General features: G+C 44.1%; 1 pseudogene; it reads right to left on the reverse strand.

The window, feature by feature from the left end:
- Positions 1 to 800: 800 nt before the first annotated feature.
- Positions 801 to 26,903, reverse strand: part of LOC149750335 (cyclin-dependent kinase 1-like) — a 105,478-nt pseudogene continuing 79,375 nt past the window's right edge.

Below are 26,903 nucleotides of genomic sequence, written 5' to 3' on the forward strand. Positions count from 1 at the left end.
AGGCGGACTCTCAACCACTGTGTCACCAGGGAAGCCCCTTCTTTTTATTTTAAATATACATAGACCTTGTACCTTTGTCCTTGCTAAAAATCAGCTCTTTTGCAGGTATTTTAGGATTTTCTATGTAAGCAATCACGTTATCTGTGACAAAGACAGTTTTGCTTCTTTTCGAATCTGGATGCTTTTTATTTATTCTACTGCCTTATTAACCTGGTAGGACTTTTAGTATAATGTTAAAAAAAATGGTGAGAGCAGATATTCTTGCCTTTTTCTTGATCTTAAGGGGAAAGCCATTCAGTCAGTGTGATGTTAGTTGTAGGTTTTTCCAAGATGCCCTTTATCAGGCTGAAGAAGTTTTCTTCTGTTCTTAATTTACTAAAAGGTTTAATTTTTTTTTCTCATTTTTTTGTCATCAATACTAGATTTATAGTTTTATTATAGTAAAAAATAGTTGTTATAGTGAGATCTACACACATATACAGAATTACATTTAAATTCATATAGAACAGTATTTGCATTTTAAGTTATACCTGAAATTAGAAGATGAAGTATGGCTTAAACTTTACAACAAAGAAAAGAAAAATACATGGGATAAAAATAGAGTTAACAGTAAAAATAGAACAATCTGTTCTTGATACATGTGGAAACTTTTTGTGAGAATGCTACATCTTCTTAATATGATTGTCTAAAGCATTAAAATATGGGTAGCTCAGTTTTATTTTGTCAGCAATTTCTTTGACAGGATTATAAACTAATGTTTTTGAAAGCAAATCCAAGCCATTTTCAACCAAGCTTTTGACATGGGATGCTAGCTTCCTGGTTTTCACTTGGGAAATGTATTCTTATAGTCCTGTAAAGATGCCACTTCTGGCCATGCTTCATTACTGGGGGGGCCCAAAGTTCTGAATATTTTAAAGAGTTGATCAGCTTCTGAATTCCCATAGAAAAGTGGCTTCTTTGTTGTTAATTCTGCAAATATGGTGTCTATATGCCAAATGTCAACTGGAGTCGAGTAGTGAGCTGACCCCAGCAGTACTTCTGGAGATCCCTACCAGAGTGTTACTAACTCATGTATGTATACTCTAATAGGTATTCCAGAAGCTCTGGCAAAGCCAAAGTCAACTAGTTTAATTGTTCCTTTGTTATCAATAGATTTTGAGGTTTTAAATCTCTGTGAAGAGATCTTCTAGGCTGACAAAACACAATCCCTTGTAGGGTTTATTACAAATAACTCTTTAACAAGTGAAGAATCCATGAACAGACCTGGAGGGATAGAATCTAAGTACTTTTGAGATCCAAGGAATTCAAAGATGAGATATAACCTGGATTCTTGCGTAACCACATTTGAAGATTGACTATGTTTGGATGACAGAGTTCTAAAAGAGAAATTTCCTGAGTTGAGGCACTAGGAACACTTCCTCTTTACTTTCTAGTCTGATTTTTTCATGGCTACCACTTGACCTGTAGTTTTGTATCTACCCTTACACATAATTCCACAGATACTTCTCCAACTTTCTCTATTTTGGAATAATCATCGACAATTACTAAATAGGAATGGTTGATCCTGGATTATCATTCTGTGATGGTAGAGGATGTGGTTGGAGGTGTCAGAGGGGTGGTGGAGGCAGTGATGCAGCCATCATATCTGTGTCGCTCTTCCTCAACTTCCAAGAGCCCTGAGAGCTTTTATTATCAATAATTTTCTAATAATCTTTCTGAGTCTATTGAGATAATTGTTTTCTTCTTTTTTGTTCTGTTAGTATGTTGAATTACATTGATTGATATTTGAATGTTAAACCAGCCTTGCATTCCTGAGATAAAACCCACTGGATCATCATGTATGAATTGTTTTTGAAAACATTTGATGAATACTTTTCTATTATTTGAGGCACATTTGCATTTCATCTGAGAGAAGCCAGGAGACTCTGCTCCCATTGGCTGCTTTTGGGAGCACAGTGCTTCCTTGGTGCTTGAAACTTGGATAAGTGGGTTTTTGTACCCCTTTGAGATCCTTGGGGGAAGTGTCCAGACTGAGACATGTGGGAATCTTGGTAGAGTGTTGATAATTTCTTGCCCCCCCCCCAATCAATATATTTGTTCAATCAAAATGTTTGTTCAGGGTTTCCCTGGTGGCGCAGTGGTTGAGGGTCCACCTGCTGATGCAGGGGACACGGGTTCGTGCCCCGGTCCGGGAAGATCCCACATGCCACGGAGCGGCTGGGCCTGTGTGTCTGGAGCCTATGCTCCGCAACGGGAGAGGCCACAACAGTGAGAGGCCCGCGTACCGCAAAAAAAAAAAAAAAAAAAAAAAAAGTTTGTTTAGCTTTAATTTGGAGGAGGAGTTGAAAACTGGGAAAGTGAAAAAAGAATGGAGAAGGAGGACTGCTGGTAGAAACCTCAAAATAGGGAGAATATTAAGATATTAGCTACCTTAAATGACAAATATTCACTATTGAAATCATGGCCCTTAGAGGTCTTAGCTACAACTTCAGGATCATTTTGCAGTATTCCTTTAACCACACATTCTACTTTCCTGAGAAGAGTTTCGAACTTGCATTTTTCCTCTATCTATCTCCTTAATTTCCAGCGACACACCGGCATCCAGTGATGTTTGAACGTATCTTTCCCTGTGTAGTAGTGCTCCATGCAGCTGCCCGGCAGACCCACTCCTTAATTTGACTCTGGACTATTTCCTCTTAATGCTTTGATCAGTATTTGTCGAGAGCTCAGTGTCCCCTTCTTTGAGACTCCAGGGAGATGAGTATGAAATATTATAATAATTTATTTTCACTCAAGGGCATTAAGACCAGGAGAAACCTCTCTTGGCCTGCCTCGGGGGCTGGGGTTAGTGTCAGTGTGTTAGGAGTAGGGAGACTGAGACATGGGATTATGAAGAGGAAACTTTCAGTGGATGAAATGATAGGAGAGAGTCTGGGTGGCTCCATCGAGTCCCAGATAGCTGCCAGCTTCTCAAGGTTAACACCCTGAGAAGGACTAGACCGTCTTGGCTTTCTCTGGTACTCAGGCCGCTGTGGATCTATGAGTCTGTGAAAATAGCTGCTCCGCAGAGTAGAGCAATGCAGTCTCTCTCTCTCTATTCTCTGTCTCATTTTTCATTCTCTCCTCAATCCCCCTCTAACCTAGACTGGGACAATCAGATGACAAAAGAGATCTACTTTAAAACAAGTGCACTCAGGTATTTATAGTAAGGAAATGGACTGAATGAGCCAGCTGCTAAAAATAGATGGTATGACTTAATCCATTCAGGAAGATTGTGGCCCAGTGCATTTAGGGATAAAATAAATCATTTCAGATCTAATATTTAGAAAACTTATCCCAGATTGGAATGGTTGGCCTCTTGTGAGAAATGCTATAGATTTTTCTAAACTGGTAGCAGTGGTCGGGATGGGCTTTGCAGGGAAAAGGCTTGACATCAGCCTAGACCTCAGAAGATCTTCTCAAGTCTGTTTTAGTTTTCCTCCAGAAAAATTGGTCTGAGTCCTCCAAGCTCTGTACAAAACAAATGTCAGTAAACCTTGCTGAGTCCATAAGGTGGGTTTGGGGCTCTGACTTATGTTTGGGGGATACTAACTCTGTCAATTGTAGATACTCACTTGATTTTCACACATGGGTAAAGTTCTTTTAATAAATAAACACATGGATAGCATTGATTGAACACTCCCTGAGTGACATGCACCATGCTAGGCCCTTCTCATTCTATTTTATTTAGACCTCACCCTAACCTTGGCACATGCTCTCCTTTTTGCTGATACACAAACTGAGGCTCAGCTAGGATTTTCCAAAGCCATGTTGGTTGAGAATAGCAGATTGAGATCTGAACTCATATCTAGCATGGGGGATAGATGTGGAGTCTTGCAGTATTTTTGCAGTCCTCTTGGCATTTTATTCTGGGCTGTGCACTTACAGGCCCTCAGTCAGTGTTTATAATGAAGGCTTTCTTGATTCTCATTATCTCTTCCTCCTTTGAGTTCAATAGCCTACTTGTACTGTTCAACTTCGCATCCACTTTATGTTATCTTATGTCATCCATTGTATCAGTTAGGAATGTGTTAATTTGCAAGGAAAAATACCTCAACTGATGTGGTGTTTTAAAGAAAAATGGTTGCAAGTTCTTTTTACGCCTCTAATTGAGAGCTGGCATCTGTGTCTTGTCTCCTTGGATCTGGTGACTGCTTCGACCAACTGAGTACTGTAGAAATGACACTGATTCCTGCTTGAGCCTGGATCATAAAAATCCATGCAGCTTCCTTCTAGGTCTCTTGGAATGCTTGCTCTCAGAACCCAGCCATTGTGCTGTGAAAAGCCTAAGCCATATGGAGAGGCCACATGTGTTGGCACTTGGTCAACAGTCCCATCTGAGCCCAGTCTTTTATCATTCTAGCCTGGGTACCAGACACACGAGTGAAGAAGTTTTCATGGAAATGGATTCTCCAGGGCCAGCTATTCTAGTTCCTGGGTGTTTGAGTCACTCACCCGGTTGAGTCTTCTCAACAGAGGCTCTGGATATCATGCAGTAGAGACAAACCATTCCAGATGGACCCTGTCTGAATTCCTGACCTGCAAAATCTGTGAGCTTAATAAAATGACTTATTTTAATGGCACTTTTAGAGTAGCTTGTTACACAGTACAAGTAACTGGGATATCCAGCTAGCACTGGTTTAAGCAATTGAAATATGTGTATACATGTATTTAATGTAGTAGAAGATCTAGAGGTAAGCCCTTGTTGGCATTAGTTCACTGCTCAGCTATGCCATCAGGGACCCAGGATCTTTCCATGTGTCCGTATTACCATCCTTAGTATGTTGCCTTTGTTCTCATGCTTGTTGCCTCATAGTTTTGGCATAAATGCTGTAGCTCCAGGCATTGCATCCGCATTCAAGTTAGGAAGAAGAAAGGACAGGCAGAGCTAGCCTCATCTATATGGTTTTATTAGGAAAGCAAAAGCTTTCCCAGAAGCCCTCAGGTCTTTACTTATGTTTCACCAGCTAGAATTTTGTCACGTGTTCACCCCTCAGGGGAAGGGAGGCTGAAAAAATGAGTATTTACCTGGCATATTGCTGTCCTAAACACAGTCTGGATTTGCTTACCAAGGATACCGGAGTGCGTGAGCACCATGTGGGCAAGACCAGTGTCTGCCACATACCTCAGTTGCTTTGCATCACTTTTTTCTGGTTGGTTCGACTAGGTGGTGAGTTTTTGAAAACAGAGACAGCGATGGCTCCTCCTCTGGAATGCTTCTTAGCATGCCATATAGCGCTGAGAATGTCATTTCTGTGTAATATATTCACCTACTGAAGAAAGAGGAGAACAATAAGGGGGAGATTTTCTAGAGCAGAGGTATTCGCATGTTTTCCTTGCATACCCCCTGAAAAAAATTTGAGAGGCAGTGTACCCCCTTGTACATTTTTAACTTGGTATCTACAGTTACTATAACTTTACATAAAAATTACAAAGAATGTAATTTTGGGCAAATAATAAATACTGAAATTTAAAAATTTTTAAATAAACCTTTACATTGCCCTTTTTAAAGTTTCCAATCTAAATACCATAATGATTTGATACTACTGTCTTCTGTTTAAAAATATACAAAAGAGCTTTTCTTTAGTAGTCAGAAAATTTTACATCATTCCTTTTTCTCCTTGAACTCACATTTTCATTCCACTTTCCCCACAGAATTTTATCCTAATGTAATATATTTTTATGCTTGAGAGTTTTTTATCGATTTCTGTATCACGCTTCTCTGCAACAAAAACATACATATAGATTGAAACAGCATTTTAAAACATTTCATGTGCCTAAAAGGCTTTAAGTATTAAAACATTCCTTCTGGATTGAATTATCATTAAAACTATTATACTATGTAATTGAGAAAAGCAACATAGATATATTATAATTTTGATATGGAATTATTAAACAAAGAAGTAAAATTCATTGGAAATGCATCTGCTGTGAGATGGATGGCATTTTAAAAACTTGTATCATGTATCTGTGGGTGAATATGACTTATTGCTTGATTGAGACAGTTCGGCATCAGTTGCAAGCCAAGTTTTTGTTTATTAAGACATAAGTGCTGACGGATGTTAACTAGACTTATTGTCATCATTTTGCAATCTGTACTAGTATTGAATCATTACATTGTACACCTGAAACTAGTGTAACATATTTCAATTAAAATAAAAGGTTAAAGTGCTGAAAACGTTCACATAAGTGGAAATGTAAGGAAAATTGTTACATTTGAATTATTTGAACTGCTTCCAAGTCATAAATTAAAAATCACATAGTGGTCTATCATCAAAAATTTGTTTTAATGATCTATCAGCTGACAGCGCAAATTAGGTCCCCATTCGATTATGTGGAAAACACCTGACTTGGAAAAGAAATTGTAACCAGTCATTTGAGTTGTTCATTTGCAAATGGATTTTCCCCTCTCATTAGAGACATTCACAACCTCAATATTTCTATTTGTTCCCTGTTTGGAGCCCTGGAAGTTTGTCCTCCAGGACACATAGTAAGATTTGGGATGTGTGAGCACTATGTCTTGCTTTTGGTAAGTGGGAGGAGGGCTACTGTGAAAGAGAAGATAGGGAAGATGTGGAAGGAGAACTTGCCTGATGCCCCAGCTGCAGGCAGATCAATTTTAGGGGAGTCTGTAGGAAAAATGAGGTTTGGAAATCGATCTTCATCAGTCTATCCATGTCCCCAAACCAAGTCCTCTTATACCCCCCAACAGCATGTGTACCCCAACTTGAAGGCTGCTGTTCCAAAAGCTGTTAGAGCTCATAGAGATGTTATCACCCTCGGAGAGGATGAATTTGCTTGAGTTCCCCTTTAGGCATACTGGCTCACACTTAATGAGCTGCTCTGTGCAGTGCCTTATAGGTACCATCTTACCAAGTCCTGAGAACAATCTTAAGAGGGAGGAATCATTGTCTCTCTTTTGCAGATGAGAATGCAGTGGTTAAGGGAAGTAGCAGGCATCAGGCACCAAAACTGGGGTTCAAACCCAGGTCGATGGGTTTACAGAGCCTGAGCTATTTAGCCACTGTGTTAAATTGTGCCTGGCTCTGGTAACAGGGAGCATAGCTCTTCACAGGAGCTGTTGCCTGGACTGCTGTTGCTTTTATCTTTGTTTCCTTCTTGGCAAATTTCTCTAAACCCAGATGGCTGGGCCCCACCTCTAGAATTTCTGATTCAGTAGGTCTGGGGGAGGCCGAGAATCTGCATTTCTAACAAGTTCCTAGGTCTGGGAGCCCACTTCTCTAAAGCACGTCCAGCTTCATGGGAGAGATTCCGTTTCTAATGTATTTAGGGACTGATGCTTTTTCCCTTAAGTTTCTTTTAGGGCTGAGGTTTTCATTTGCCTTGAAGTGAGCATATATAAAATGCACATTGCATATATATTTCAATGCCTGAAACAACTTTGGAAAAACTTGTGCTGCAGGAATTTTTGCTGGAGATTTTTTTGGTGGTTTTGCACACAAAGGTCCTCTGTGTCTCTGCCAAGTTGTTCACTCTGTCTGTCTGGATGGAATGTCCTTTCCTTCATTCTTCACCTGTTGGTTCAGTCCTCAAGACTCATCTCAAAATAAGACCTTCTCTCTGAAATTTGCTGGTTAACTTAAGTACCTCTTCCCTGAACTCCTCTAGCCCAGCATAGCATGCTGTAGGCACAATATTGCTTACACGTTCTCTCTTGCATTGGTTGATAAATTTGATACTAGCAAAGTGCCCAATAAATAATAATAGCTAGCAAACATTTAATAAGCACTTACTAAATACCAGGCATTTGCTTACATTTCCTATTTCATTAAATTCTTACAACAATATTATGAGGTAGATACTGTTATTATCCCTATCTCATAGTTGAGGAGACTGAGGCACAGAAAGGTAACTTAGACAAGGGCATACAGCTATTCAGGGGCATTTCCTTTGTTGAAGTCTCTGTGGCCTAGACTGACCCTTGGGCTTGCAGCCCCAAATACTGATCTGTCAGCTCATGAAGCTCATTGACATGAATGCACACAATTTGTGTCGAGAGAATGCCAGGCCATTGATTTGTGTGGCTAGAAATGCCCAGGGGAAAGGGTACTGTGGGCAGTGTATTCTGTCTCTTATGGCAGACTTCTCTGGAAGCCTAAGTATAAGCCTCCATTTGACTTGCTAGCACAACAGTTCAGACCAGGGGAGTTAGTGACACAGGTGCAGTCTGTAGTGGCCTCGGGTTAATACAGTTCATTGCTGCCACAAAGATATTGTTGGGAGCAATAGGGCAAGTCCTTGGGTACTATTGCTTGGTGGATAAGAGAAGAGATTCTGCAGCTAGACTGAATGGTTCAAATTCCAGCTCTGCCACTTACTAGCTATGAGGAGTTGAGCAAGTTACTCATCTGAACAAGGTGTTGATAATAATGGAAACTGTCTCATAGGCTTGTTTCGAGGGCTAGCACATTTGCATATATAAGGAACTTAGAGGTGTGCCAAATATATAACAAGAATTGTACTATTGTGACTATTAGTGTTGTATTCTCAGTGCCCTGTGGAGGCCTGGCACATAATAGGAGCGCTATGCAGGAATGAATAAATGAATGACTGGTTTGACTAAAACTTTGTTAGACTCTACCAATATTTACTTGAAAGCAGTCACTGTCAAAAAAAAACTAACAGTAAAGAGATACATTTTAAATTGAGACCAGTACACATGTACACACACACACTTCATGAAAACAGTAAACACTACTTACTATTATTACATGTGATGCAATCATATTGTCTATTCTATGTTATTTCATTTTTTAAAAAAAGCTGGTAACTCACTAGTTGATTTTACCACCTATAAAGGAGTCAGGACAATTTGATAAACTACCGCCTTAAGAGATTTCCCCTTTAATGAACACATTCCATGTATAGATATGTTAATATCACCAGGCAGGCTTTGCATATCTTTGCTCAGTCTTTAGAAGACAGACTCATTACCCTCATTCCTCTCATTTTCAAGTTCTTGGACCCGGTATATAGGGCCTTAAGATCTGTGCGTCTTTCCAGGGCCCATGGATGGAACTCTTCCATGAAGCCCCAATTTCCTCAGGGCTGGGTGGACCAGAGCTGTGACCTAAAAGTAACTACATCAAAGGCCTTGAGCCTCTTTGGCAAAGTTCACACTTGGCTAAGGAAATGCTGTCTTTACAGATCTAGTCTCAGTTTTAACACTTTCGCTGAAGGTTGACCAGCACCAGCTGTGGAGATGGGCTTGGTCTTTCCCTGCTTCTTGGCTCACCAGATGTAAGTTGCTACCACCCTACCTCCCAAAATGGGCTGTTGGCTCCTGGGCCCCCTTCCACACTGGGGAAGCCTTATGCTTGTATTTAGCCCAGATTCCTCAGGTTTTTTTAAAAATAAATTTATTTATTTATATATTTTTGGTTGAGTTGGGTCTTTGTTGCTGCACGCGGGCTTTCTCTAGTTGTGGCCAGCAGGGGCTACTCTTCATTGCGGTGCGCGGGCTTCTCATTGCGGTGGCGGGCGGGCTTCAGTAGTTTTGGCTCACGGGCTGTAGAGCACAGGCTCAGTAGTTGTGGCGCACGGGCTTTGTTGTTCCACAGCATGTGGGATCTTCCCGGACCAGGGCTCGAAGCCGTGTCCCCTGCATTGGCAGCTGGATTCTTAACCGCTTCGCCACCAGGGAAGCCCTCCTCGGTTTTTTGATGGCTGGCAAGAGTGAGTAGGAAAGTGTGCTGCTGGAGAATTATGTTCGATGGGATGGGGTGGGTGGGCCGCAGGGTGCTGGAAGGAGAGGCTGGGTGGAGCGTGTCCTGATGTGGGTTTAGAACTGTATAGACTCTAGACCGAGGTGCCCTTTTGAAATGCACTGGCCTGACCTCCTTTTGCTGCCCTGGATTGTGCTCCCCCGTCTTTGGTCACTCTTCTTGTGTGAATGGTAAGGACAGAATCCTTGGGAAACTTTCCTAGCCATCAGCTTGGTTCTTTTCAAGGCTTGTGTATAAATGCCACATGTAATACTAGTTCAAGTCAAAGGAGAGGAAAGAAAAAGACTGTATGGTCAGGGGAACTCGATGTGTCAGTAATGATACTAACAACCACTGCTACTATTTACTGAGCATTTCTGAGTGATGATACGGTGGATTCTGCCTCCTGATTCAAACTGGCAACTGCGTCTCTGCTCTGTTATCTTGTGGTCCAGGGGACCTCTATTCATCTTTGTTGTTTAAACATTTTAAACTCTCTTCCATTGTTTCTTCGAAATGCTAAAGCTAGCCTTCTTAAACCATGCCCATTTAGGGCTCTTATTTTCTTCTGGCTTAGGAGGGTGTAAACCTCCACCTGTCTTCCCACACTCCTGTCCCTCTGTTCTTCATTACTTTTCAAGAATGTTAGAGCTTTAGTATATTCTCACCCAAAGACTCAGTAATGCAGACTTTTAAGATTTAGTGATTTTGTATGTATTACACATTTTCCAAGTATTCCCTAGCCTATTTGTTGTTGATAATTATTTTTGCAAAGTCTTCATTACTTCCTAATAGTTTAAATGTGTTTCTTGGACCCCTCCCTCTTTCCTTTCCTGTACTTTCACTATTCAAGCAGTGGGTTATGGATTTTTGGATTTCATGGAGCAAAAGTTAAAAAAAAAGGTAGGGTAACTTATGTAGGGTTGCCATCTTTTAATGCTTTTCAAATAAAAACAAATACCATTTACTTTTTTTTTTTTTTTTTTGCGGTATGCGGGCCTCTCACAGTTGTGGCCTCTCCCGTTGCAGAGCACAGGCTCCGGACGCACAGGCTCAGCGGCCATGGCTCACGGGCCCAGCTGCTCCCCGGCATGTGGGATCTTCCCGGACCGGGGCACGAACCCGTGTCCCCTGCCTCAGCAGGTGGACTCTCAACCACTGCGCCACTAGGGAAGCCCCCACCATTTACTTTTAATTAATATAACCTTATTTATTTTAAAATAGTTTTAGAATTACAGAAACATTGTGAAAACAGTACAGAGAATTCCCATAGACGTCACACCCAGTTTCTCCTATTATTAACATCTTACATTTGTGTGGCACATTTATCTCAGTTAATGAACTAATATTGGTACATTATTATTGAATGAAGTCCATATTTTATTCACGTTTTCTTAGTCGTCCCCTAATGCCCTTTTCTGTTTCAGGGGCCCATCCTGGACACCACATTCCATGTAGACTCCTCTTGGCTGTGACAGTTTCTCAGACTTTCCTTGTTTTTGGTGACTTTGACACTTTTGGCAAATACTGGTCAGATATTCTGTAAAAGGCCCCTTAATTGGCATTTGCCTGATGTTTTTCTCATGATTAGGCTGCGGTTGTATGTGTTTGGAGGAAGACCACAGAAGCCAAGTGTCATTCCCATCACATATCAAGGGTGCCTACGGTCAACATGACATCACTGCTGTTGCTGACCTTGATCACCTGGCTGAGGTGGGGTCTGTCAGGTTTCTCCACTGTCAAGCTATTTATTTATTTACTTAAGGAATGATTATATTTATTCTTTAAACACTCTTTCAAAAAACCTTAAGGATGCCTCACTTTACAATGGCTGGACACTGTCAAATTATTCTTTTATCGCCCTTTCCATACTGTTCTTTTTGGAAGGAAGTCAGTATGTGCAGCCCATGCATGCTTAAGGAGTGGGGATTTATGTTGCTTCTTTTTGAGGATGGAGTATCTACATCAATTATTTGGAATTCTTCTGTATGGGAGATTTCTCTTCTCCCCCATATATGTATTCAATCATTTATTTATACAAGTATGGGATAGAATCCAATGCTACTTTATTTATTTTGTTGCTCAGACTATTCCAGCTTTGAGCACTGCTGGGGGGCGGGGGTTGTCTTTCAGTTGGCTTCCATCATTGTGGTCACCTGGGCTCTTCAGTGACACGAGCTATCAATTTCTTTTTACTCTAAGTCTTTTTAGTCTTTTTATACTTTTTAAGTCAGTTTAAGTGAAGGTTTCTGTCACTTGTAACCGTAAGATACTTTTTTTTCCCCACTCAGAACCTAGATATATTTATTTTATTTAATTTATTTTTTTATTGGAGTATAGTTGCTTTACACTGCTGTGTCAGTTTCTGCTGTACAGCAAAGTGAATCAGCCGTACGTATGCATATATGCCCTCTTTTTTGGATTTCCTTCCCATTTAGGTCACCACAGAGCACCGAGTAGAGTTCCCTGTGCTATACAGTGGGTTCTCATTAGTTATCTACAACAAATACCATTTACTTTTACCATCACTTCATAAAAGAAGTTGCCCAGTGGAGTCCTAGAAGCATGGCAATTGCCTTTGTGGAGATGAATTCTCAGAGAAGCGCTCCTTCCTTACTGATTCAAGTTCAGTGTAATCTCTTGGGCACCCACTGTGTGCTCAGCTCTGTGGTGGACATAAAGGAAGGACTGGAGTTTTGCCTTTACCTTCAGGGATCCCACAGACGAGACGAGACAAGCAGCTATGTAGGACTGTAACTCTGGGTCTGCCTTCTCCATGAGACTGTACTCTACTTAAAGGTAAAGATCATATCCTTATGTCTTCTACGTCCCACTGCACCAGCACATGTCTGACACTTCATACGTGCTATATCAATGTTTGCTCACTCATAATGAATTACAGGACAGTACAAGATCAAATATGTGTAGACCTTCGATTGAAGTCAATCATGTACCGCTACTGTAGGATACTGTATCATGGGTGGTAGAATAGAGCAGGAAGGGGTAGGTCACAGCTGACTCAAGTTGGCAGGAAGACTTCATAGCAGGAGATGGTGAGATTGAGATGGGCCCTCAGGAATGATTAGAAGTCAGACAACCTGGCAGTAAGCAGTGGGGCTCTGTTGGAAAGCAGCTTGAGGCCCAGGGAGTAATATTCAGAAGAGGTTATGTCTTTGTTTTGCAGGGTAATCGCTTATTTGGAGTTTACGGCAGCATGGGTTGGTGATGGATACCAAAGAACCTTTAGGGCAGTGGTTCAAAACTGGGAGTGATTTTGCCCCCTAGGAGACATTTGGCAACATCTGGAGACATTTTTTTTCTTAAAACTGGGGGAAGGGTGCTATTGGCATGTAGTTCTGGCATACGGTAGAGGCTAGGGATGCTGCTAAATACCTTACAACGCAGGGCAGTCCTCTTCCCCCACCAAAGACTTGGCTGGCCCCAAATGTCAACAGCACTAGAAGTTAGAAACTCTGGGGAATTCCCTGGCGGTCCCATGGTTAGGACTGTGAGCTTTCACTGCCGAGGGCCCGGGGTTCCATCCTTGGTCAGGGAACTAAGATATCACAAGCTGTGTAGCACAGACAAAAAAAGAAAAAGAAAAAGGAAAAAAGAAACTCTGATGTAGGGGGATTAATATGAAAAAGGAAATAGATATGATGCTATCAATAGCATTTCATGATCATGAGAAGTGCCTGGAAGCCAAAGGTACTATTACAGGGTAGCATTTACTTCTCTCCTTCTCTCCAAGGAACTTCCTTTTCCCTACCTTTATGGGTCTCTCTCCTGACTTGTGTTGCTGGTGTCTTTCTCTTCTCTCATTACCTCCCCTTTGGTTTCATATCTTCAGAGCTTCTACTGCCCTCCTGCAAGTCAAGAACCTCAGAGCTACCTGGGGAACTCTGGAAGGCTGTTTGGGCAATGAATAGAATTTGGAGATGAATGCAGTGGTCTTGGCCCAACATATATCTTTACTTTCATGTCATCTAGGCTAAAAGTCATTCTATTAAGCCTCATAGGTTATGTATTTATTCAAAGGGACTTTTTTGGCTTTGTCACATTTCTAATCTGTCAAGATTTTTCCCCCCCCAGGGGTGTGATAGCTGCATTTGTTTACCTTAGGGATGACAGCAGGATATAGAGGTGAGTTTTCCAAAGTATAGTCCCTGTAACATTAATTCTCTATATTAATAAGTATTCTCTGAAAAAAAAGAGTTAAGAAAAAAATATTTCAGTGATCACACTACAGGGTTAAACAGATATTTTAGTGTAAGACTTCTTAGAGTCTTTATTATTCATATGGGCGTTTTCAATTTCCAAGGGAAAGAAGTGGCATTCTATAGCCTCAAACCTAATTGACCATGGGACACATTTTGTACAACATGTATCAACAACTTAGTTTGGGAAAGTATGGACTTTGGAGCTTTGTACCCAGAATTCACATCTCTGCCTCCATCACTAACTCATTTCTTGGGATAAGTACTTGACTTTTTGAAGCCTCAGCTTCCTCATCTGGAAAATATAGTTATATGTAGGCAAATAATCCTTCCTCACAAGGTATTGGGTGTTACCTCCTAATCTCATGCTTTCATGGTTGTCACATGTTTCTACATTTTGTTGTTGACATGAATGTCTTTCGTACTAAACTGAAATCATTGAGTGCCTAGATGGTATCTTATGATCTTTATATTCTCAGTTCTTCCCCCAATTCCTGGCCTATCATGGCCTCGGTAAATGCTAAATGAATCAATGGGTAATGTATGTAATAGGCACAGTGCACCTTGTGCAATCTCAGTGAATGCTAGTTCTCACCTGGCTCCTTCCCTTAGCCCTCCTCAGTGTGTAAAAGCTTTTTGGAAGAGATAGGGAGGAAGGGGATTGGAGCCGTATGGTGATGGTAACTTTGATATTTTGGTTGGCTAAAGGCTTCATGAGGTTTCATGCTTCATCTGTATGACAGTTAGCTAGTGTATATCAGAGGCTTGCTTAAGGAAGGTGTGCTCATCTATTTATAATTTTGTGCCACAGTAACATTGGTTAGTTCTCATCTGGAGCATTCTGCTCAATTTGGGACATCAACTCTCAAGAGGGGGGGATATTGGTTTCTTTAACATCCTTAGCCACGACTGCTTCTGGAAAGGATTGTGGAGAGGGCAAGGGAAACATTCACAAGCTGATGAGGGTCTTCCTGGGAGGGTTCTGGTGTAGATGGACATCTCAGATTATGATGGATGGTGAAGGAAATGACAATGTGTACAGGGATACATGTTAACCTTCTTCGTAAGAGCAGCATACTATAAAGAAAAGGGCTTTGGACTTGTATGAGCAAACCTGGATTTCAGTGTCTGTGTGACTGGGTGGGGGGTTTCCTACCTCCTGGGCCTGAGTTTGTCTTAAAAATGAAGGTCTGGGGCTTCCCTGGTGGCGCAGTGGTTGAGAGCCCGCCTGCCGATGCAGGGGACATGGGTTCGTGCCCCGGTCCGGGAAGATCCCACATGCCGCGGAGCGGCTGGGCCCGTGAGCCGTGGCTGCTGGGCCTGCACGTCCGGAGCCTGTGCTCTGCAATGGGAGAGGCCACAACAGTGAGAGGCCTGCATACCGCAAAAAAAAAAAGAAGGTCTGGGGGACTTCCCTGGCGGTCCAGTGGTTAAGACTCTGTGCTTCCACTGCAGGGGGTGTGAGTTCATCCGTGGTTGGGGAACTAAGATGCCACATGCCATGCGGTATGGCCAAAAATTAAAAAAAGAAAGAAAAAGAAAGAAAAAGAAGATTTGGGGCTGGAAGATGTTTGCAGGTCTCTTTTTGTTTGATAAAGCGTAACTCTGAGACATTTGAGGGCTGTGTTGGAGAAGAGAGTCTAGACTGCAGACTTTTTCTGTGGGTTTCAGAGGGCAGAACTCAGACCAGTAGGGTGAGAAGAGAAGAGGCCAGCTGGCTGCTTAATAAGAAAAAGTCATTTCAGAGGGAGGGAGAATGTGGATGAATCCTATTGCCAGAAGTGCTACCAGAGTCACCTGCCTGGGCTCTTCTAGAGATGACCCTTAAGACCCCTGCTGTCAATGAAGAAAAGTTTTATTTTAGAGTAATTTTAGATGTATGGAAAATTGTGAAGATAATGCAGAGAATTCCCACATACCCTCCATCCAGTTTCCCCTAGTATTAACATTTTATATTAGGAGGGCACATTTACTATAATTGATGAACCAACATTGATACATTATTATTAACTGAAGTCCACACTTTATTCAGATTTCCTGAGTTTTTACCTTATGTTCTTTTTCTGTTCCAGGATCCCACCCAGAATATCACATTACATTTAGGTTCCTCTCGGCTGTGATAATTTCTCAGACTTCCCTTGTTTTTTGATGACCCTGACAGTTTTGAGGTGCACTGGTCAGGCATTTTGTAGACTGTCTCTCAGTTGGGGTTTCTCATGATGTGTTTCTCATGATTAGACTGGGGTCGCGGGTTTTGGGGAGGAAGACCACAGAGGTGAAGTGCCCTTCTCATCACATTGTATCACTGTGACTTTTCACTGACGATGCTGACCTTGACCACCTGGCTAAGACAGCATTTGTCAGGTTTCTCCAGTATAAAGTTGTTATTATTGTTTTTGCCCCTTTTATATCATACTCTTTAGAAGGAAGTCTCAATGTACAGCCCACACTTATGGGGTGGGAAGTTAGGCTCCCCTTCCTTGGGAGGAGTCTTTAGTTTTAAAAGAAGAAAATTTATTTGGACTCCTGTTCGTCTCCCAAGTCTCTTGCGGAGCCCCAGGTGCAGTGAGCGAGCCCATTCTCATGTTTTCCTCAACATCAGACAGCTAATCAAGGCGTGGGGATTGACTTAAACTAACAAATGATTATCCTTCCCTGTAGAAGAGTTACCAGAATGCTGAATTTGCTAATTACTCTTCTCTCTGCTTCTTCCAAGCAGTGATCTTGAGAGAGATGAGACCAATCTATCTTAAGTGAGGGCTGCAACTCAGGAAACTGGGAGGCTGAGGAACAGGGAGGGGTGGCAGGTGGATGCAGAACTGAAGTGACCTAAAGGGAAATGATGTGGTTAAGAGGGAATTAACCACACTGGGCCTAATTGAAATCTCTCAGTTTGTTCTATCCATCAGTATTTCTTCTGGGTTTCTGCTTGTATTGATACCTCTGCTAATGGGGGTTGAGCAGAAATGTTTATCTTGGGACAGTGGCTGCTTGGAGTCTCTCTGGCCTTCTGTTCCCAACTTGCTGCCATTTCCTCCACATCAGGCCTTTGCTGCTCACATCCAAAGCTGAACGTTTGTGTTCAATTCTGCCGTTAAGTGTCTGTGTGATCTTTGAGCTCCCATTTCCTCATCTGTAAAATGATGTGTTAGTTTGAACCAGAAAGGGTAAGATAGGCATTAGTGATGCTTGATCCCTTTTCATACTTTTGGCAGATATTGCTAACTGATCACACCATTCTCTCCTGCTGAGACAGATGTGGCCTCAGAATCTTTCTCAACACAGTGCTGTAGGTATTAACTATTTTTTAAAAAATTAATTTATTTATTTGGCTGCATTGGGTCTTAGCTGTGGCCCAAGGGATCTTCATTGTGGCAGGCGTGCTTCTGTCTAGTTGTGGCATGCTGGCTCTAGAGCGCGGGCTCAGTAGTTGCAGTGCACAGGGTTTCTAGTTGGGGCGTGCAGGCTCTAGAACACACAGGCTTAGTTGCCCTGCAGCATGTGGAATCTTAGTTCTCTGACCAGGGAATCGAACCTGCATCCCCTGCATTGGAAGGCGGAATCTTAACCACTGGACCACCAGGCAAGTCCCAAGTAGGTATTAACTATTGATACATATCAGTTGGGGTGGGCAACAAGTAAATGATTTGCCATCCCTGGACTAGAGGCTTTTTTAGGGTCTTAAGATATTAAGATTCAGGTTTATACAATTCATTCATTATTCAGTCAACAAATATTTCTGAGTGTCAACATGTGCTAGGCATTGTGCTAGAGGCTGGGTATATGTTAGTGAATAAAATAGACATTGTCCTTGCCTTTGTGGGGCATAAAGATTGTAAATTCTTTGATAAATGTCATGTGTTGTATCTCAGTAGCTCTTAGTATAGTTTAGGGCAATCAAAATCAGCTGATGGTGGGAGGGGTAGGAAGTAGATTTCATTAAGCACCTTGGCTAAGGTTCAAATATATTATCTCATTTAATCCTCACAGCCACCTTATAAGTTAGGAAGCTATAGTCACAATTTACAAATGAGAAAAGCAAGGCATACAGAAGAAGTTGCCCAGGAGCCAAGAGTGGTAAGTGGTAGAGCAGAGACTGAACCTTTGTCAGTCTGATGCCAAGGGCAGTGGGTTTTATACCACACCTCACTCATCCAAACGTTCTGTTCTTTAATAAAGAGAGAACATCTTCAGTAAGGAAGGAGGGCAGATTAGAGTCCACGCCACGGAGAAGGGGAGAGGATGGGCCCGTGTAGATGCTGACCTATGGCTGCTGTGTGTGGCTGGTGCAGCCAGTCAGCCCAGTGGAGCAGGGGTCTGGCTAGAATGGTGATATGAATGAGGGCAGCCGAGAGAATGCGCCTCCTCCTGCCCCTGGATCATTTATCATATCACGTCAGCCTGATTTCCTCCTAGGCCTACCTCGGACTTGCAATGTAACCAGTCCTCTTCCAGTTTCTACCAGCTGCTTAAAGCTCTAAGATTTCTCCCTATGCACCCTGGAAAGATGTGTTGAAGGAAGAGGAGGAAGGAGGCAAATATTGGGCATAGTGGGTTGAACTTGCCCTCCTGCATGTGGCTCTGCTCCAAGCCTAGACCTCTATCAGGTCCTGGACACCCAGCCTGGCCTTGCTCTGTCCTCACATTTAATACAAAGCTCTCCACCAGACTTTGGCAGTTCAGCTCCTTAATGCCCAGAGTTTCATTCATGGAGACTGATGATGTTCAGAGTTCAGAGGCCCATTAGTCCTCCTTGAATAGTAGGTCCCATATGGGAGAAATAAAGGACTTTCCTGGAAAAGGAATAGGGAAGAACATCTCTGAGGCTTCACTTAAGTTACTTCCAGAGACTAGGAAGACCCCTTTTCTCTTAGGCAAGCACTCCCTTTCTTCTTCTCCTAAATAACAATTTAGTGGGCTATGAGAATCTCTCCTTCCTTATAAGTGAACTAAACATCACAGTTGGTCCCTGTTGTTTTCATTCCAGTTTCCCCAAGAGCAAAGCCTGAAGCCAGGACTTGGGTGCAGGTGGTTTATTTGGGAGGGGTGGTGGACACTGGATGCACCATCAGATCTTCCTTTAGGAATGAAGGGCTGATTGCGCATCTGCTGCGAGTGCTATGGCTGAGAGCTCTCGGCTGTCAGCCCTCCCAGGGTGACCTGTTACAAACAGCCACCCAGTTCAAGGTCACACCCACTTCCGGGGGTGCTTACATCCAATGACTGATGGAAGTCAGGGTAGAAAGCTCTTGTCGCCTCCCCCCCAACTCAGGATAACCTGGAGGTGTCATCTCAGCTTCAGAGCTCCTCTGAGAGTCAGTGGAGGCTCACCTGGTGCTTCTGTCTCTTCCCCTCCACAGGTGTTGTTGATTCCTAGAACCCTCCATAATGAACCTGACCTGTGACTGTAGCTGCCTAATGTAGTCTGGGAAAGTGGATACTAGGATGGGGTTTGGGAGCTGGATCGCCATTGCCTGGCTGGCAGCGAGGACCATGTTACTCACGGTAGGTGGGGTAGTACAAGCTATAATTTGTGGTGATTTGGGATGTATACCAGTGGAAAAGAATGGATTAGCTGGTGCAGTGTATCAGCATTTGAGAAATATGGGATAAAGAGTAGCCATGAGGACAGTGGAATTGGGTAGGTGTTGCTAAGCTCAAATAATGCTTTGAAAGAAGACATTGCAGAGTTGAGAGCGATCAATCGCAACTATAAGGCTAAGTGTGAAGGCCAGAGGACTTCCTTGTGGCATGTAAAGAGGTTCTCATCACCAGCAGAAGGAGAGCAGGGAAATCTGAGGCCCAGGCTCAGGACTTAATCATTAGAAAGAAGAGATGACTTCAAAGAAAGTTAAATTAGCAACATAAGCAAGTGCTTAGGTCGAATCTAACCAAGGTCAGGGCCCTGGTTAGGAAAGAATGGGATCGTAACACATGGAATGGGGACTTCTGGTTGATGTAGCTGAAAATGTTGAATCATCAGATTCTTCCATACTCTCTGAGCCTGCAGGAATGACCTTTTCCTCCCTATTAAGGGCTGGTGTTCCCCTTTCCTTGAAGACAATGCAAAGATCTCTGCAAGACAGCGTGTGCCTCCCCGAGCATGCTGCACCTCCCCTCCTGGCCACTGGGCCAAAAATTAGGGTACAGTTATGACACCTGGCTAGGGACAAACTGATAAGTTCTCTCCTTTGAGAGCTGCAGGACCCAAGCAACATATTCCAGCAGGAGCCAAGAGAGTATGCTTGGGGCTGGTTTTTGAGATGCTTGATCAAGGTGGGATGGAACGTAGAGTTGGTTGAGGGAGAGGTTTTCAGTTTGGGAGTGAGTCCTCTGCCTGGGGCACACTACTGCGATAGGTCCTAGAAGCTTGGGGAAAGTGTTGGCCCACACTAAAAGATGCCCAGATTTCTCTGGTGCTTGGTAGGAGGAGGGGACAAAAGGTTGAGAGAAATGAGCATGGTAGAGTGGATATACTATTAAAGCCAGAAAACCCACAAAGGATGATGTTCCATTGGAAGACCCTGAGGATTTATAGAAGCAGTAAGGAATTTGTGGGTAAGAGGAACGCCCTCATCAGTGAGGTGGCTCTCCTCCAGAGACCAAGGGCCGGTGGCAGGAGATGCCTGTACAGAATAGTGCTCCATGAGAGCAATGGGGAAGGTAGGAGCCTGAGGCAATAGAACCCTGCAGGAGCTAGGTGGATAAATTTGTTGTAGTGAGCAGAAAGGTCATGGGCAGTCAGAGGGGTCCTCAGCTGTGGAGTTAAGGGATGGTTAATTGAACATGGCATCTCTAGGGGCAGCCAAAGAGGATGGCACTCAATCTGCATAAAGGACCAGCAGGATGGTCACCCATGGCTATTTACTCATGTAACTGTTCGTGGGGCGGGGGAAAGGACAGAATGACCTAAACTCGTGAAGGACGGTTGACACAGGGTCAGAATTGACATTGATACTTGGAGACCTGAAGTGTCATTTTGGACGCTGGCTGGTTGGAACATGAACTCTTCCCAGACCTTTGGGGATTACTTTGCCTACTCCTTTTCAGAGGATCTTTCCGCATGTCTCGGGTAGTTCCCTCTCACAAATGTGCACATTGTTGCTCAGCGAATTACTCGAGAAGAGCTTTCTGCAGTATCTCCTCTCTGGTGCTCTGCCCCACAAATTATAGCGACCATGGGGTCCTTGAGCTTTGATTTCTGGCTCCTGAACTCAGAGAGACTGCCAGGCTCTGTTTGTACACCCCCTGCTTTTGTCGTAGTCAGAAACTATCTTTACGTAAGCTGGTGTAATAGGAGGGCTTATCTGATCACAGTCCTGTGTTGCCTGTTATCTAATCTCTGAGAACTTATGTCCCTTTCTTTTGTGGTTTTTCCAAGTTGTTTAAGGTGTGAGAGTAAATCTAGGCCCTGTCATTCCTTCTTGATCAGGAGTAAAATCCTCTGATTTTGTTCCTTTGTTTGTTTAAATGTACCACTCAACCCTAATGACACAAAGGATTGTAAATGACAAGTAAAGTACACGCTTGGTAGTTGTGGTGAATGATTCCTTGGACAATAAAGCAGTCAGAGTTCTATAGCTTAGCTTCTAACTTGACCAAGACTTGCCAGGATTTTGCAGCTGAAATTGATGCTTTTTCTGCCTAGTGGAAGTACAGCTCCCTTTTGCTAACGGACCTTACTGGAGGCTGGTTGGTGTCTCCGTAATTGATGTGAGTATCCCATTGGTAGGCTTGAGTACCCACTACCCGCCTCCAACAGGGAGCAGCTGTTATGTGCTGACATCAGAGTGTTTCAAGGTTAGGGCTGTTTGGCCTGGGTAGTGGCTACCAAGGATGTCTGATGGAAGCAGGAGCAAGGAAGTGTATAAAATTGGGGAAGCCACAGAGGTGAGTGTGGGATGTATAAGGGGAAGCAAAATTCAGTGGCCAGGGTGCCAAGTAAGCACACAAGGGAAGGAAGGGGCCAAAGTGGAGGTGGGAAGAAGGGACTGAGGCCCCATGACTGTTGCCTGGCTCAGGCCTGGAACACCAGAGGTTCTTTCTAAATGTGAGGGTGAGTAAGCCCAGTTAAAGATGGAGAGTCAGGGGGCTGCTGGAAGGATGGGCTGAGGAGCTAGGTTTATTGAAGACATCCTTTATTCCTTTCCTTCTAAGTCTGACCCCTCCCAGAGAGCATCAGAATTTGGTTCAGAAGCTCATGAGCAGGTTGGCCTTCTGCAGGAGGGCCAGGAAGGATGTAATACCAGTGTCTAGTGCAGCTCTTCCAGAAGTGATTTCCTTAGATCACAGTTCTGTGAGGGGCTTTTCCTCCCTTGTCAAATAAGTTTGGGAAACACTGCATCTATATCTCTATCTTGAAGAGCCATTAGCACGTTAAAAGTTCTTAGAAACCCTGCAATGAAGAAAGCTGTTTAATTTTATCTACCTTTTCCTCAGTTTGCCCTGCCACAGGAAATGGGAAGCCCCACTACGGTGACCAGCTGGGGAGCGGTGGAGGGCACAGACATTCAGTAGATAACAGGAATTGTGAGTAGGAGATTGTGGATCATTCTTTATATCATGCTCACTACTAGTTCAGCCATTCTGGTCTTTGTGTTTCTGGAGTCCATCTAGCTGTTCTAGCTAGGTAGTGCCTCTGCGTGAGCAGCTTAGCTTGGTCCTTGTCCTAGAGCCCCCCACGCCCCATCCTCCCGTTCACCCACATCCGCACCTGGTTCTTCAATGACTGCGTCGTTCTTGCCTCCACTCTCTGCTCACCGGCTCACAGAGGCTTTCCTGACCACCCTGCTTAAAGCTGGCCTCTGCAGTCATTTTATTTATAGGGCTTTTCCTCTTCTGCAATTAATTTATTTACTTGTCCTTCTGCTAGAATGAGATTTACAGGAGAGCTGGGATCTTTTCTCCTCTACCGTGGCATGCCCATAGCTGTCAGCTGCTTCATACAAGTTAATAGCTAATGGTTCTCAGGGCTGATTGAGCCCTTCCTTGGGACAGGCACTGCTCTTGGAGCTTCCCCTGTGTTTTTGTGTTTTTAAGACTTGTTGACTAAATTAATGAGGGGAGCCCTCTCCTCACCCCCCATACAACTCTGGCCCGCAGCTGGTCCTACCTTGACTATTCTGGTCGGCACTAGCCCTCTTCCTCCATCACACCATCTACTGCTTGGGAACCGCATTTCATGTGCAGATCATAATTTACCTGTTGAGTCCCTTCTTTTTTTAAAATTTTATTGGCGTATAGTTGATTTACAATGTCATATTAGTTTCAGGTGTTGATTCCCTTCTTACCAATGGTTAAAATTAATTGGGTGTTTTTTTTTTTAATAACAACTTTACAACTTGCTTTGTAATGATTATTGTAGCTTTGCTGCAAAAAAAGAAGTTTCTGAACTGTGCTGCAGTATTGCTGAAAAGCCCTCCTCTGGGCTGGTAATACCTAAATAGAGGCTTCTTGGCAGCAGGAACTCTCACTCACTCACCTCCATTACCAGGTGTTCGCTGAGCATGTCACCTGGGCTAGGCAATGGGCAAGTGCTGAGGGCAGTGTTGAACAGACAGGCACCACCCTGGACCCCCCCCACCCCGTGCTTACATCCTAGAGGAGTTTTATGGTGGTTCTGCACATCTCATGGTGTTAACCCATGACTGGACATTCATTCATTCATTCAATCACCTGTTCACTCATTCACCAGTATTTGTACCAACCAGGCTCTAGGCACTGTGCTTGGTATAGACATACAACAGTGAATATCAACAGATACATAACTCACCGGACAGGGTGTAGGGGAAGGGACAGGTAGCTATAAGGCCTGTCAAGCCGTATGAGGGGTTTGCTATAGTTTGGGGCACCTGGGAGGGCTTCCTCGATCTGAAAGAGGAGGAGGTGTTCACTGGACACTGTGGCCTGCTTTTGCTGACACTGGGAACAGAAGTGCCCTGAGGTAGGAGGAAGCTGTGTTGTTCTGGAAACCCAGAGAAGAGCAGTGAGCTGGGAGCCAGGGAGAAGGGGCATCTTGTGGGTCCCTGTGGACAAGTAGGAACTCTAACCGTGGCTTTCATTTAAACAAAGACTCTTTCAGTGTAACTCAATCCTAGGCCTGCACCAAGTTGTTCCCCTTCCTAGGGAGAGTGAGGCTGGAGACAGACATGCCCTTTGAAAGAGGCCTCTAGAGAGGCCCTGTGCTGGGTGTCTGCAAGGAGCAGAGGGTTGTGTGAGGGTTGACACTGAGCGCTGCAGGCTTGTAGAATAAATACCACCAGGAACAGGTTGGTATCCACTGCCTCCTCTGAGTCCCTTCCCGCTTGCAGTGAGGCGGCTGTTTGTACAAGTCAAACATCGATTAGGCAGCTGGTGGGAAAGTGTTCTGGGCTGGAGGGGGAGGGGCTGATCGCAGGGAGTGGGGGGAAGGGGGGAGGGGAAATTGGCAGGGGGAGAGAGTTGGGGGAGGCCCGCACTCAGGGGTTAATTCCTCCTGCCTGTGTCTCTGTCCCTCTTTGCTGGCAGGCTGTATTTATAGATGGGATAATTGCAGAGACTTTGAAAGCAGGGCACTGGAAGAGAGGGGCTGGTGGGTGCTGGTGGAGAGGCCTGGGCCCCACGTGCTTCTGGGAGCTGCCCCTCCCCCATCCTCAGTTCCTTCTTCTCAGGCCTCCTTGGGAGACCTCGATCAGACAAAGGGGCGAGTGCTGACTAGCAGCGTCCTCGCAAGGTGTTAAGTGCCTCACTTTTAATCCCCCAAACTGCCCTAGGTGGTGAATACAGTTATTTCCCCAGCTCTTTGGTAAGACCTTTCCTGACCACCTTAGCTAAAGGCGCGCCTACACCCGAACCCACCGGCCACTCTCTAGAACCTCACCATGTTTTTACTTCTTTCATAGCACTGATCATAATCGGACAGTTGTCTTATTTTTTACGTGTTTTTAGTGTCTGCTTTGTCTATCTTGTTTGCTGAATGCCTGGCCTAGAATGGGTGCTCGAGAAATATTTGTTGAAATATTTGTTGAATAAGTAATTCTCGGGGTCACATGGGGTATAAAGTAGCTGAGCTGAAATTAGTGTCCAGGTCTGATTGACATCAAAGCTTAAGGTCCTACCAGTGGACCGGGAGTCTCAAACACAGGGCCCAGGCCACTAAGGTGAGTGAGTGAGTGAACAGGGGTGTGTGTGTGTGTGTTCGAGGAGAGGTCTCTGTGTGTTTGGAGTGCTGCCTCTGGCGCATGGAGCTCCCTCCTGACCCTGGCTGAAGGGGCAGATGCTGTTCAGCTGTGGCTAATTGTTGCTAAATCTTCCGATTTTTAGGACAAGCCAGAAATCTGGATTTTTATGTGAAATGTCCTGGATTTTAAATGCTGGCAACAAATCCACATTTAAAAAACACACCACACAGAGCACAGCTGCGGGCTGGATGGGGCCATGGTTTGCAACCTCTGTTCTCAACTCGCCTGCCTTGTATTGAAAAGCAACACAAATAAGGCTCATCCCTTCCACGGACACTGCACATTGGGTATTTCATAGCCTTTCTTTACCTAGTGTTTCATTTAACATTCACAATGTTTCAGGAGAGAGGTAGGGGAGATTGCTGTACCCGTTTTAGGGATTAGCAAACAGAGACTCAGAAGGACTCTTATGAAGCCACAGGGAAGTGGCAGTGAGCTCTCACTCTTGGGCCCTTTGCCTTCTAGCCCAGTGTTGTCTGTCCTGCCCAGGACCACCTCTCGCCATGGGTTTCATTTCTCCTTCTCTACTTGAGACATAGGAGAGAGGTTCTGTGTGATGATTCCCATGTTGTGCCACCCACAGGTTTGGGGTGCCCCCATCAGGGTTTATTATTGCCAGCTCTGTGGAGAGCGGCCTGTGCTAGTTCTTGTTTGGAGATGCAGTTATCAAAATACTGTCACGCTGAGTAATGATATAGCTCCATCAACACACTTTGTGATTAGGTCTTAACAGTCGTCAGTCAGCCCAACAGGAGAAGGGAAGCCCTTGGCTAGTCTGCAAACTCTGGTACACTGCAGTGCCTCCCTTATTCAGCCCTGGGCCACCCCAAGAGTGGAAGGGCAGCAGTCGACTGTTGAATGAATGAATGAATTCCCAAGTGCCCATGGGATGAGGGGAAGAAGGCCTCTAATTATACTGTCATAACCGTAGCTAGCATTTATTGTGCACCTACACATTCCAGATACTGCTTTAAGCTTTTTCCATGTCTGTTGGGGTAATCTGTAAATCTAGAACAGTGACTGGCCCTCTGTAAGTATTTGGAACACGTTACCCATGAATGTTTCATGTGATCCTCGCAGCAACCCTGGGAGGGAGGCATTATCATCCCAATTTGTAGATAAGGAAGCCAAGTCACGGGGAGGTCAAGCGACTTGTCCAGGAAACCCAACCAGCAGTGGTGGGCTCAGGGCTTGAACCCCCAACTGTCAGACCCCAGAGCTCAGGCTCTCACCCACTTGGGAATCGCAGAGGGAGGTTGCCTAGAGAGACCAGAGGAGACAAGAGCAGTGAGGAAGAGCATTCAAAGAGTCAAGAAAGGACGGGTGTGTGTGTGAACCAGGCTGATAAAGGGCAGCGAGTGGGGGGCCTCAGGCAGAGAAAGGGCAACAGTGAATTGAATTGGAACCTGGTTCTAGGTGCCCCCCTCCCTGCTGCCATGTTTCCCACGTGAACATGATAGAAGCTGACAGATCTGGGATTAATCTAAAGGCTTCGGTTCCCTGAGTACCAGATGAAAATTTGCCTCAAGCCTGGCCAGAGCATGATTTGTAAGTGGGGCTTAACCTTGGCTGCCAGCCAGGCTTTGTACCCTCCACACTTCTCCATGGAGGCTGGAAGGGCCAGGGGCCATCTGCTGAGCCAAGTCAGAAGTGTTTAAAAACAGGCAAGAAACAAGAGAACTGATCAGTTTTTCTCAGTGAAC

This window comes from Delphinapterus leucas, chromosome 2 (assembly GCF_059928025.1).
Source record: "Delphinapterus leucas isolate spDelLeu-1000000601 "Yukka" chromosome 2, BTC_Dleu_Yukka2, whole genome shotgun sequence".
Lineage (NCBI taxonomy): Eukaryota > Metazoa > Chordata > Mammalia > Artiodactyla > Monodontidae > Delphinapterus > Delphinapterus leucas.